This window comes from Dama dama, chromosome 12 (genome assembly GCF_033118175.1).
Source record: "Dama dama isolate Ldn47 chromosome 12, ASM3311817v1, whole genome shotgun sequence".
Taxonomy (NCBI): Eukaryota; Metazoa; Chordata; class Mammalia; order Artiodactyla; family Cervidae; genus Dama; species Dama dama.
Genome location: NC_083692.1, coordinates 92,615,900 through 92,628,773, shown reverse-complemented (window position 1 = coordinate 92,628,773; position 12,874 = coordinate 92,615,900). Strand labels below are relative to the sequence as shown.

The following is a 12,874-nucleotide window of genomic DNA, read 5'->3' as shown; positions in this document are numbered from 1 at the left end:
ATTGTAATGGATACGTCAATAGCCTCAATATTTTCTAACATATTTTCTGATGTTTTGAATCTGCCATGTTAATCTGTATCCAAGTTCTAGATTTGTGTATGTTCTTGGTAACTGTTGCTCTTATATAGTGTCCCTCTTTAAACTTCTACCTTAATTTATATTTTATTTGTTGGTAATATGGTTGGATCAGCTTTCTTTAGTTAATATTTTCCTGATATATCCTTTTCTATCTTTTCACTGTCAGTTTTATTTATAACTTTATGTTAAATATCCCTCTTATATGGAACACATAGTTTTATTTTTCTAACACCTATTCTGATAAACTAACTTTAATAAGTAAGTTTAATCTGGTTACACTGAGTGTGATTACTGATATAATTAATCTTATTTGTATTTTCTATTTTATTACCCTTTTCCCCTTGTTTCTACTTTTTGTTAGAATGGTTTTCAGAGTTACCTTTTTACTTTCTCTGTTTTAGAAGGTTGAAGTTAGGCTCCTACTTTAGCAGTTTTCCTTAAATTATTTTTAATATGTTTGCTTAGCAGTCAAATTTTGTAACAAAGTCTCAAGTATACTATATTTCTGTCCTCTCAAGTATGATGTAGTCCTTTGCAGTATTTAAATATTCTATAATGGTCTCACTCCCCTGTGACAAAAACAATTGTCTGTTATTTTGGACTTACATTTGGTATGTTAAAGCATAATAAAACATTTTAAATTTGTGCTCATAAGCTATGAAATATAGTAACTAATAAAATTAACGCTGTGGATCCATCACTCAGTGTAAGAGGTGGGATGTTTCCAGTGGTACCATGTACCTGCCTGGTTCCTGTCCTGTGAGTTTGGCCACTATGACAGCAGCTAAAAGTAGTCAAGAGTCCCTCTCTGAATGAGGGGCAGAATAATTAAGAAACTCTTTTTTAAAAAATAAACTCAAGAGAATAACCTACAAGCCAGATTACTGTACCCAGCAAGGATCTCATTCAGATATGAAGGAGAATTCAAAAGCTTTACAGACAAGCAAAAGCTGAGAGAATTCAGCACCACCAAACCAGCTCTTCAACAAATGCTAAAGGATCTTCTCTAGACAGGAAACACAGAAAGGTTGTATAAACACAAACCCAAAACAACAAAGTAAATAGCAATGGGACCATACCTATCAATAATTACCTTAAATGTAAATAGGTTGAATGCCCCAACCAAAAGACAAAGACTGGCTGAATGGATACAAAAACAAGACCCCTATATATGCTGTCTACAAGAGACCCACCTCAAAACAAGGGACACATACAGACTGAAAGTGAAGGGCTGGAGAAAAATATTTCATGCAAACGGAGACCAAAAGAAAGCAGGAGTCGCAATACTCATATCAGATAAAATAGACTTTAAAATAAAGGCTGTGAAAAGAGATAAAGAAGGACACTGCATAATGATCAAAGGATCAATCCAAGAAGAAGATATAACAATTATAAATATGTATGCACCCAACATAGGAGCACCGCAATATGTAAGGCAAATGCTAATGAGTATAAAAGGGAAAATTAACAACAGCACAATAATAGTGGGAGACTTCAATACCCCCACTCACACCTATGGATAGATCAACTAAATAAAATTAACAAGGAAACACAAACTTTAAATGACACAATGGACCAGCTAGACCCAATTGATATCTATAGGACATTTCACCCCAAAACAATCAATTTCACCTTTTTCTCAAGTGCACATGGAACCTTCTCCAGAATAGATCACATCCTAGGCCATAAATCTAGCCTTGGTAAATTAAAAAAAAATTGAAATCATTCCAGTCATCTTTTCTGACCACAATGCAGTAAGATTAGATCTCAGTTACAGGAAAAAAAAACTATTAAAAATTCAAACGTATGGAGGCTAAATAACTTGACTTCTGAATAACCAACAAATCATAGAAGAAATCAGAAAAGAAATCAAAATATGCATAGAAACGAATGAAAATGAAAACACAACAACCCAAAACCTATGGGACACTGTAAAAGCAGTGCTAAGGGGAAGGTTCATAGCATTACAGGCTTACCTCAAGAAACAAGAAAAAAGTCAAATAAATAACCTAACTCTACACCTAAAGCAACTAGAGAAGGAAGAAATGAAGAACCCCAGGGTTAGTAGAAGGAAAGAAATCTTAAAAATTAGGGCAGAAATAAATGCAAAAGAAACAAAAGAGACCATAGCAAAAATCAACAAAGCTAAAAGCTGGTTTTTTGAAAAGATAACAAAATTGACAAACTGTTAGCAAGACTCATTAAGAAACAAAGGGAGAAGAACCAAATCAACAAAATTAGAAATGAAAATGGAGAGATCACAACAGACAACACTGAAATACAAAGGATCATAAGAGACTACTACCAGCAGCTCTATGCCAATAAAATGGACAACTTGGAAGAACTGGACAAATTCTTAGAAAAGTATAACTTTCCAAAACTGAACCAGGAAGAAATAGAAGATCTTAACAGACCCATCACAAGCATGGAAATTGAAACTGTAATCAGAAATCTTCCAGCAAACAAAAGCCCAGGACCAGATGGCTTCACAGCTGAATTCTACCAAAAATTTAGAGAAGAGCTAACACCTATCTTACTCAAACTCTTCTAGAAAATTGCAGAAGAAGGTAAACTTCCAAACTCATTCTATGAGGCCACCATCACCCTAAAACCAGACAAAGATGCCACGAAAAAAAAAAAAAAAAAAACAGGCCAATATCACTAATGAACATAGATGCAAAAATCCTTAACAAAATTCTAGCAAACAGAATCCAATAACATATTAAAAAGATCATATATCATGACCAAGTGGGCTTTATCCCAGGAATGCAAGGATTCTTTAATATCCGCAAATCAATCAATGTAATACACCACATCAACAAATTGAAAGATAAAAACCATATGATTATCTCAATAGATGCAGAGAAAGCCTTTGACAAAATTCAACACCCATTTATGATTAAAAACTCTCCAGAAAGCAGGAATAGAAGGAACATACCTCAACATAATAAAAGCTATATATGACAAACCCACGGCAAACATTATCCTCATGGTGAAAAATTGAAAGCATTTCCCCTAAAATCAGGAACAAGACAAGGGTGCCCATTCTTACCACTACTATTCAGCATAGTTTTGGAAGTTTTGGCCACAGCAATCAGAGCAGAAAAAGAAATAAAAGGAATCCAGATAGGAAAAGAAGAAGTGAAACTCTCACTGTTTGCAGATGACATGATCCTCTACGTAGAAAACCCTAAAGACTCTACTAGAAAATTACTAGAGCTAATCAATGAATATAGTAAAGTTGCAGGATATAAAATTAACACACAGAAATCCCTTGCATTCCTATACACTAACAATGAGAAAACAGAAAGAGAAATTAAGGAAATAGTACCATTCACCATTGCAACAAAAAGAATAAAATACTTAGGAGTATATCTACCTAAAGAAACAAAAGACCTATGCATAGAAAACTATACAACACTGATGAAAGAAATCAAAGAGGATACAAATAGATGGAGAAATATACCATGTTCATGAATTGGAAGAATCATTATAGTGAACATGAGTATACTACCCAAAGCAATCTATAGATTCAATGCAGTCTCTATCAAGCTACCAACGGTATTCTTCACAGAATTAGACCAAATAATTTCACAATTTGTATGGAAATACAAAAAACCTCGAATAGCCAAAGTAATCTTGAGAAAGAAGAATGGAACTGGAGGAATCAACCTGCCTGACTTCAGCCTTACTACAAAGCCACAGTCATCAAGACAGTATGGTACTGGCACAAAGACAGAAATATAGATCAATGGAACAAAACAGAAAGCCCAGAGATAAATCCACCTACCTATGGACACCTTATCTTCGACAAAGGAGGCAGGACTATACAATGGAAAAAAGACAACCTCTTTAACAAGTGGTGCTGGGAAAACTGGTCAACCACTTGTAAAAGAATGAAACTAGAACACTTTCTAACACCATACACAAAAATAAACTCAAAATGGATTAAAGATCTAAATGTAAGACCAGAAACTATAAAACTCCTAGAGGAGAACATAGGCAAAACACTCTCCGACATAAATCACAGCAAGATCCTCTATGACCCACCTCCCAGAATATTGGAAATAAAAGCAAAACTAAACAAATGGGACCTAATGAAACTTAAAAGCTTTTGCACAACAAAGGAAACTATAAGCAAGGTGAAAAGAGCCTTCAGAATGGGAGAAAATAATAGCAAATGAAGAAACAGACAAAGGATTAATCTCAAAAATATACAAGCAACTCCTGCAGCTCAATTCCAGAAAAATAAATGACCCAATCAAAAAATGGGCCAAAGAATTAAACAGACATTTCTCCAAAGAAGACATACAGATGGCTAACAAACACATGAAAAGATGCTCAACATCACTCATTATCAGAGAAATGCAAATCAAAACCTCAATGAGGTAACATTACACACCAGTCAGAATGTCTGCTATCCAAAAGTCTACAAGCAATAAGTGCTGGAGAGGGTGTGGAGAAAAGGGAACCCTCTTACACTGTTGGTGGGAATGCAAACTAGTACAGCCACTATGGAGAACAGTGTGGAGATTCCTTAAACAACTGGAAATAGAACTGCCATATGACCCAGCAATCCTGCTCCTGGGCATACACACCAAGGAAACCAGATCTGAAAGAGACACGTGTACCCCAATGTTCATCGCAGCACTGTTTATAATAGCCAGGACATGGAAGCAACCTAGATGCCCATAAGCAGACGAATGGATAAGGAAGCTGTGGTACATATACACCATGGAATATTACTCAGCCATTAAAAAGAGTTCATTTGAATCAGTTCTAATGAGATGGATGAAACTGGAGCCCATTATACAGAGTGAAGTAAGCCAGAAAGAAAAACACCAATACAGCATACTAACACATATATATGGAATTTAGAAAGATGATAATGATAACCCTATATGCAAGACAGAAAAAGAGACACAGTTGTATAGAACAGACTTTTGGACTCTATGGGAGAAGGCAAGGGTGGGACAATCTGAGAGAACGGCATTGAAACATATATATTATCAATTGTGAAACAGATCACCAGCCCAGGTTGGATGCATGAGACAAGTGCTCGGGGCTGGTGCACTGGGATGACCCAGAGGGATGGGACGGGGAGGAGGAGGGAGGGGGGTTCAGGATGGGGAACACATGTAAATCCATGACTGATTCATGTCAATGTATGGCAAAAACCACTACAATATTGTAATTAGCCTACAACTAATAAAAATAATTGGGGGGGGGGGTACTCAGAACCAGGGATGCCTCTACTCCTGGTCTCATTCAAGCATAATTTCAGGCACTGATCCATCCAGTTCAAGTCCATATGCTCAAGACTCTACAGCAGGTGTTGGGAGGAAGGTGCCACTGGATGACCCGTGTCCGCCCAGGGAGTCCAGCTGGTTGGTTTTATCATCTTTTACATTCTCATTGGTAGGGCAGTTATATCTAATCAAGTATTCTTGTGCTTCTGATACTGTCATTGCAACCAGCTTAGAAAGGGCCTAGAACCTTAGTTTTTACATTTTATTTTTTTGGGGAAAAAAATATCTGCTCTGTAACTTCACTGCTTGCTGAAAATGTTAACTGTGTCAGCCGGAGCCCGCAGGACTTGGAAGGAACTTACTTGAACATATTCCAGGATGTGGTTGCTTTGGAGGGTGCTTCTGAGGTCACTGGGGGAAATTTGCTCCCGTGTGGTGGCCAGGCAGTGTGATGTGGGCTGGTGGAGCACTGTTAGGGGTGGAGTGGGTGGATGTGCCTTGCGGAATTGTAGAGGACAGCTCTCCTGGGTGAGTGCCTGTGACTCACAGCAGGGCATGTTTTCCAGTCTTAGCAGAAAAGAAAAGTAGGGGAATATTATGAGGCAATAGATTTTTACCAACATGATGCCACCTGGAAACCAAGAGCCCCTTCCTTCATCAATGCCTGGAGCATATGCACTTTCCAGTGTGTGGAATTGTTTCTGCTTAGACTGCTGCTGCCCCCACCGCTCAGACTGAGCCTTCCAGCTGGCCTTCAAAGCAGATCCTGACTGCTGTGACCTGAGCGTTCTCCCAGCAAGACATCAGTTTCCTTTAAAGCTTACACTTCCATATTGTATGGACATGGATTTCCACCCCTCCCCCTGGAACCATTATATATTGGAGACTTTATTTGGCAATCCTTTGGCTGTGTGGGAAGCTGATCTTCATGTATTAAGTGATGAAGTGATGGAAATGTTCAGATTCAATAACTCCCTGTGGTCAGTGTCTTCCCTCCTATCTGTCCTGATTGCTGGTACCAAGTCGTGTCCTCTGCCCAGCCAGTGTCATGAAACCACAGAGTTGTTAGCGATTTTAATTGTTAGGGTCCAGTATTTTAGGGGTAAAAACAGGGCATGTTACTTACGATTATACAGGCTTGAGGGTCAGGCCAACCACGGTTCAGATCTTGTTAGCTGCTGACTGGGTTGTGTCTCTTAACCTTTCCATTCCTCAGTCCCCACATCTGTAAGTGGGGATGATGCTCACCTCCAAAGAAAGATTTGTGAAAGGATTACTAAATGAGGTAGTGTATTTAAAGTCCTTTCAGTATCATGGCTGGCCCTTAAATTCTCATCAAACTATAGCTACTTGAAAAAGCCATCACTTTGCACAGTTCCAGTATACACAAATTTCAGAGTTTAGTCAACAATAGATAACCAAAAAGATGTATTAAACAAGGTATATGAGCATCACTTTCCTAGGGACATTTAAGGAAAGCTCCCAAACTGTTTTCTCCAAATGAATGGACCCCACCTATGATCACATTGGCCAGTTGTTCAGTGACCACTTATACATGTGGTCTACTCTTAGGAGATCCTTGTTCCCTGGCCTTTGCTTAAAGCCGAACCAAGTATTCTGAAAATTAGATGTTTAATTGTGGACATTGACAAGCCATTTGGAGACATGTAGGCATATCCTTTCTAGAAAGAACACTAATAATGATGAACACCTACACTGTCTGCAAGTTAAGGAAAAGTTAGAGTTTTTTTTCTCCTCTTTTTCGTGATTATATAGTTTCATTCTCATTTAACTGTCAAAGACAGCTTATTGTTGTCCTCAGAAAGATAGTTTTCCAGACCTTCTTGATAAAACATGTCAAAGGAATGGTTATAATACTTCCAACACAGCCCAGGGACATCAGAAAGATCACTGAAGGAGGAGCTGGGGATTATGGGTCTAGCTCTGCCACTGCTTTGCTCAGGGAAGCTGCTGCCCTCATCTGTTGAATGGGCGATGGTCCCTTCCTGCCCTGAAAACTCCTGAGTCATAGTCCCTGTTCTTCTCATTGCCTCTAGGACACCCCCCAGGTCACCTGCAGTCTGCTACCCCTCTGCAACCTCTTAAACCAGACCCCTGCACTTTTCTCTGGACCCTGCCCTGGGTTACCCATTACTTCATCAATCTGGCTTGGGTTGAAAGATGATTTAAACTTTGCAATTCCAAAAGATGTAGGTAGAAATAGAGGGAGGCCCAGCCTGTCATTGTGAGGTTTTCATTGCTATATTTGAAAAGCCATACCCCAATGGCACAGCAGATAAAAAAATCAGCCTGCAATGCAGGAGACACAAGAGATGTGTGTTCAAACCCAGGGTCAGGAAGATCCCCTGGAGGAAGGCATGGCAACCCACTTCAGTGTTCTTGCCTGGAGAATCCCCACAGACAGAGGAGCCTGGCGGGCTACAGTCCATGGGGTCACAAAGAGTCAGACACGACTGAGCACACAGCACGCCCTTCACTTTGCACAGTTTCAGCACACACAGACTCGGTTTAACTAATGCCTGGTCACAAAGATTGCAGTCACGTTGGTGTTTGAACTGTGATCATTGCATCAAGTTGGTACAAACTTTGCTGATAGTTCTTCAGTCCACAAGTCATTACATAAATTACAGATGTGCAGCATGATCAGAGACAGATGTGCAGCCCGAAGAGTGCCAGTCTCAAGGCTTGTTTCACTGTCTCTGTTAGTTCAAGCATAGACAGCTAAATGTGCCCCTTTATTTCTCTGTGGTAACCTACGTGACATAACACAAAAGTTGATGATCGAAAGAGGAAGTTAGCCCCCCAAGATGAAAGCGTAGTAAAGAAATGGGAGGTGATAATGCTAGAAGTGAAAGGGCAGTGTAAATGGAGTTAGAGGAGAAAGCTGGCTGGCAGGGTTGACACTGCTGCCAGTGAGATATTCCAGGGTGTATCCAGGGGAGGTTAGTCTCAACGCAAGTTTAGTGAGCTAAGTGAAGAAAGTGGCTGTGACGAAAAGGATGAAATGTCACAGATGAAGTGATGCCAACAGAAAACTGCACATTATTAAAAGAACTCTGGGGACATTTCATGACGTTGAAAGTACAGAGGATGAAATGTTGGAAGTTTATCCACACTTGGGAGTTTGTAATTCACCCAGGCATGAAGAGGCTCATACACTTTATGCAGCTGGAAGGAGGCAAGCACTGTTCAAACTGCTCAGTAAGCTGAGAAACCTGAGTCTCAGTTTCTAACGTTTCAAAGAAAGTGCACTGAATGTTAATTCTACATTTTTCATTTCCCTGTACATTTATAAGCAATAATAATGTTTTGATATGTTTTGATGAGACTTCTGAACGCCATAGAACAGTAGCTGTGACCGTCATTCACTTTGCTCCGCATGGTCATTCGTATGGTCTGGCGCTCCTGTGCAGAGTGGGCGCTGCCTGTGTATGTGTTTCGATCCTGGACAAAACCCGTGTTGGCCAAGATCTGCTGTAGGCCCAGGCTTCCCCACAGGCCTGCTTTTAGTCTTCTGCTCTCTTGCTGTGTTTGCAGTAGCACAGTGAGGTTGGTGTCACAAAACTGCTTCCTTTTCCCATTCTGCTGTGCCTGGATTCCTGCCCTGGATGCCCTGCCCACGCTCTGTCTTTGGTCACTGGTTAGTAGGGCATCCCTCGTGCTTATCTGCTTGCCTGAACGTCTCCCCTGCTTGGTCCTGGGGGCAGACGCTGGACTCTGGGTGTGTCTGTCAGCTTCTTACTCCTAGTTCTTATATCTTATGTGATAGGTCAACAGAAGTATTCTTCAAAGGAATGTTCCACATACTATTTAGAGCAGGTGAGAGTGAGTTTACTTTTACTCTATAAATAAAAAGCAATATGCTTTTTTTTATTTACATTTTTTGGCCACACGGTGCGGCATGTGGGATCTTAGTTCCCTGATCAGGGATTGAACCTGCACCCTCTGCATTGGAAGGTAGAGGACCACCAGGGAAGTCCCGACTTCGGCTATATGCTTTTGTTAATTATTTTTTAAAAATCATTTTAATCATAAAAATCATTTAATGATCATTCCTTAAAAATCATTTTAAGGGATTTGCCTCAATGAATGGTCAGTAAACATTTACACATTGACAAGTTTAACAAGAAACTAAATACTCATACATAAAATGATAAGTTTGAAGAGGGACTATATCACATAAGGTTTTTTAGGGGTTGCATTCTTTGGTTTGGAGTAACAGTTGCCTTTCACAAAATAGTAAATGAAGAAGAAATGTATTAGTGTATTTTTTTTCCCCCAGAATCCAAGGAATAGTTGAAAGCCGTGGTTTAGAAAGGGTGGCAGTGAGCCATTTCTGAGTATTTTGACAGAAGGAATTTGAGGTTCTTCCTTCACTCTCTCTATGTTAATGGCTCATGGGTCCTAATTCTCAGCCTCTGTGTCTCTCTGTTCAAATTTCAAATTCCTGAAAACAACAGAACTAGCCCAGCTGTGGCCTAGGAGTTAGGGGCAGAGAGCACAACTTTGGTTACTTGGGTATGCTGTCTTCCTAGAGAAAATAGAATTTTCCAGATAGGCAGACCTTAACAAAAATGTCATGGCTATAGTACTTTAACATATATATGTATATTTTAATTGCCATAGATTTTCACTTTGCTTAGGAGTTGAATCATTGAAAAGTAGTCTTTCTGAATTAATCTTTTATAAATGGAAAGAATTTTGAATAGTACCTAGAGAGATTTTCCTAGTGAGTACTTTTATAAATATTCTTGTTTTAGTATGTAGACTTTAATTTTTAATCGAGTAGGGTGAAGCCAACACAGTAGGTGCAACTGTCATTGAAAAATAGTTTATTCCTCACAGTTCCTGAGAGGAGGGGGTAGGCCGTGCAGGACCCCAGAGGGAAGCACTGAGGTCGTTGGAGGCAGGGAGTGTGAGTGGCCAAGTGTAGGCAGGAGCTGAGATTATGCTCTCTGTGTGAAGCGGTGAGGCAGAGATGGCAGGGTAGACAGGTTTGACTGGTTGAATCACTCATGAGATGTGTTGGGCAAAAGGACTGTCCCTAGTTGTCTGGTACCTGGCCCTGGAGTGATTTAGGACAGGTGGATAGTGGTCCAGAGGGTTAGCGAGTGGTAGAGGTGGTAGGAGCACTCTGGATTGGTTTGCATATGGAAAATGTCTTCCTAGGCAAGTCCTTGGCTTTCTCTAGGCATCAGAGAGTGCGCTAGCCTTCAGGGGTATCTCCAGAGTCAGCAAGGCTCCAGACATCAAAACATTAGAAATGCAGAAGTTAACATGGCTAAGACTATACACTTCCAATGCAGGGGGCTCAGGTTTGATCCCTGGTCAGGGAACTAGATCCCACATGCCACTACTAAAGAGGTCACATGCGGCCACTAAAGATCCTGAGTGCTGCAAATAAGACCCCACACAGCCAAATAAATAAAAAAAAATTTTTTAAGGCGTGGTTAATACAAGTCCCTACATGTTCAGTTGGTTTGTAAGTTTCCATGTGAAATCCAGCATAGCTTCCCAAAGTGGCTACAAGGCATTACACAACAGAGCCCTCTGCTGTGACCTCCACTTCCTGTCCCTCTCTCTTGCCCTCCCCTCGGTCACACTGGCTTCCTTGCAGTTCCTTGAATGCATCAGCCATGCATCCCACTGAAGGGACCTGTGGATCTGTTCCCTCTTTGTGGGAGGATTTATCTTTAGTGATCAATTTGACTTTTCCATTTTCTTTGGGCATCTGCTCGTATGTCACTTCCTTGGTGAGGCTTACCCTAAGCGCCCTACTTAATACTGCTCCCAGCAGCCTCTACAGTCTCACCTAGCACTTACCACTTTCAGCATTCCATATCATTTGTTTATTATACCTGTTATTTGAGATCAAGAGGTCATCTTTATTTTGTTAGCATACTCTAAGCAATAAAAAATCATGCCTACACATAGTAGGTGCTCAAGAATATTTGAATAATGACATTATTTTTCCAAAAGTGGAGCACTCCAGTCTTTTAAGGACACATAAGACATCGGAGATTAATACCTGTGTCAATGGCCAACGTGGAAATACAGTTAGGGTCTTATTGCATTCGTCAAATGTTGTTGTTTAGTCACTAAGTCATGTTTGACTCTCTTGCGACCCCGTAGACTGTAGATCATCAGTCTCCTCTGTCCATGAGATTTCCCAGGCAAGAATATTGGAGTGGGTAGCGATTTCCTTCTCAGGGGGATCTTCCTGACCCAGGGGTCAAACTCATGTCTCCTGCATTGCAGGTGGATTCTTTACCGCTGAGCCACCAGGGAAGCATTAGTCAAATATTGAGGCATAAATGTATAAAGGAAATATAAAGTGTTGAGATTCTTGCTTAGCAATCATTCTTCAGCCAGACAGATGGGACAAGAGGTTCTGCCACCTTCTCTGACGTTTAGCCTTTGCATCTTGAGTTTCTCATGCTACTAGTACAGCTACATCAAGTTAAAGGCCGGTGGCTTTTTGTACAAACCAATTTATTCCACCTGATTTTTTTCACTGTAGCTCCATTGTTAACAGTTCCACTTGAAGGCTTTCTTTTCACTATCAAGATCCGGAAGGCTGAGTCCCTCACTTCTCTTGGAAGAGCTGCCTCCCGCTTCTTTCCAGGAGTAGGTCTGTAGCAAAGGTTCTGGGGGATAGCCTGGCCTGAGGGCTGAAAGATCCTTGCCCACAGTGAGCCATGAAGAAGGGTAGCTGCCTCATGTTTTACTGGCATGTGATTTCAAGCCATGTGCTAAAAGAAAATGTCAAAATCATGCTTAAAAATATGATTTCTCTTCTGGAAACATGGCATTTGAGAAAACAGGAAATGATTCAAACGGTGTAGAACAACTGACATTTATGACGCATTCAGATGTTTAATGATAAAGGATTATTGGAGAGCTTAGGTATAAAATGGTATTGTGGTTTTCTTTTTTTAGAAAAGAGTTTTTTTTCTTTAATAGATGCATATGGATGAAATATGTGGGATTTGCTGCAAACTAATACAAGAGTTGGAAAGTGGGTAGGGATAGCATTGAGGTCACATTGGCCAGGAGTTGCTTGTTGCTGAAGCTGGGTGATGGGTCCATGAGAGTCATTATACTATTGTTTTCGTTATTCTGTATATTGTCAGTTTTCAGTTAGTGAAGCATTTTTTAAAATGTAGTGGTAATTATTGACTGATTTGTCTTCTTTCTGATTTTAAGTGAAACACATTCACCCTTTCATCATGAAGATTGGTATTGACTATGGGCTTAAAGGACCAGAAACTTCCCTTCTGCTCCTAATTGTTTAAATGAGAACTGAATGGTGAAGAATGTTAAATGCTTATCAATATCTTGAGATTATTAATATATGTGCTTCTTATTCAGTCTATTGCCTTGACATAGCCTTACTCTAGTTGATGGTAAAAACCCTCTGGCATTTTGCAGAAACCCTGTGCATAGTTATCCTGTCACTCAGGTGCTACCCAGCAGAGGGTCACAGCAGGAAGAAAACAGGCAGGTCTTCCCTGCCCTGAACTCAG

General features: G+C 40.1%; 1 protein-coding gene across 6 annotated transcripts in view; it reads left to right on the top strand.

Annotated features, from left to right (window-relative positions):
- The window catches only part of PDE8B (phosphodiesterase 8B), a 286,162-nt gene that overhangs the window by 178,918 nt on the left and 94,370 nt on the right, over positions 1–12,874 (top strand). The gene's annotated exons all lie outside the window — the stretch shown is intronic.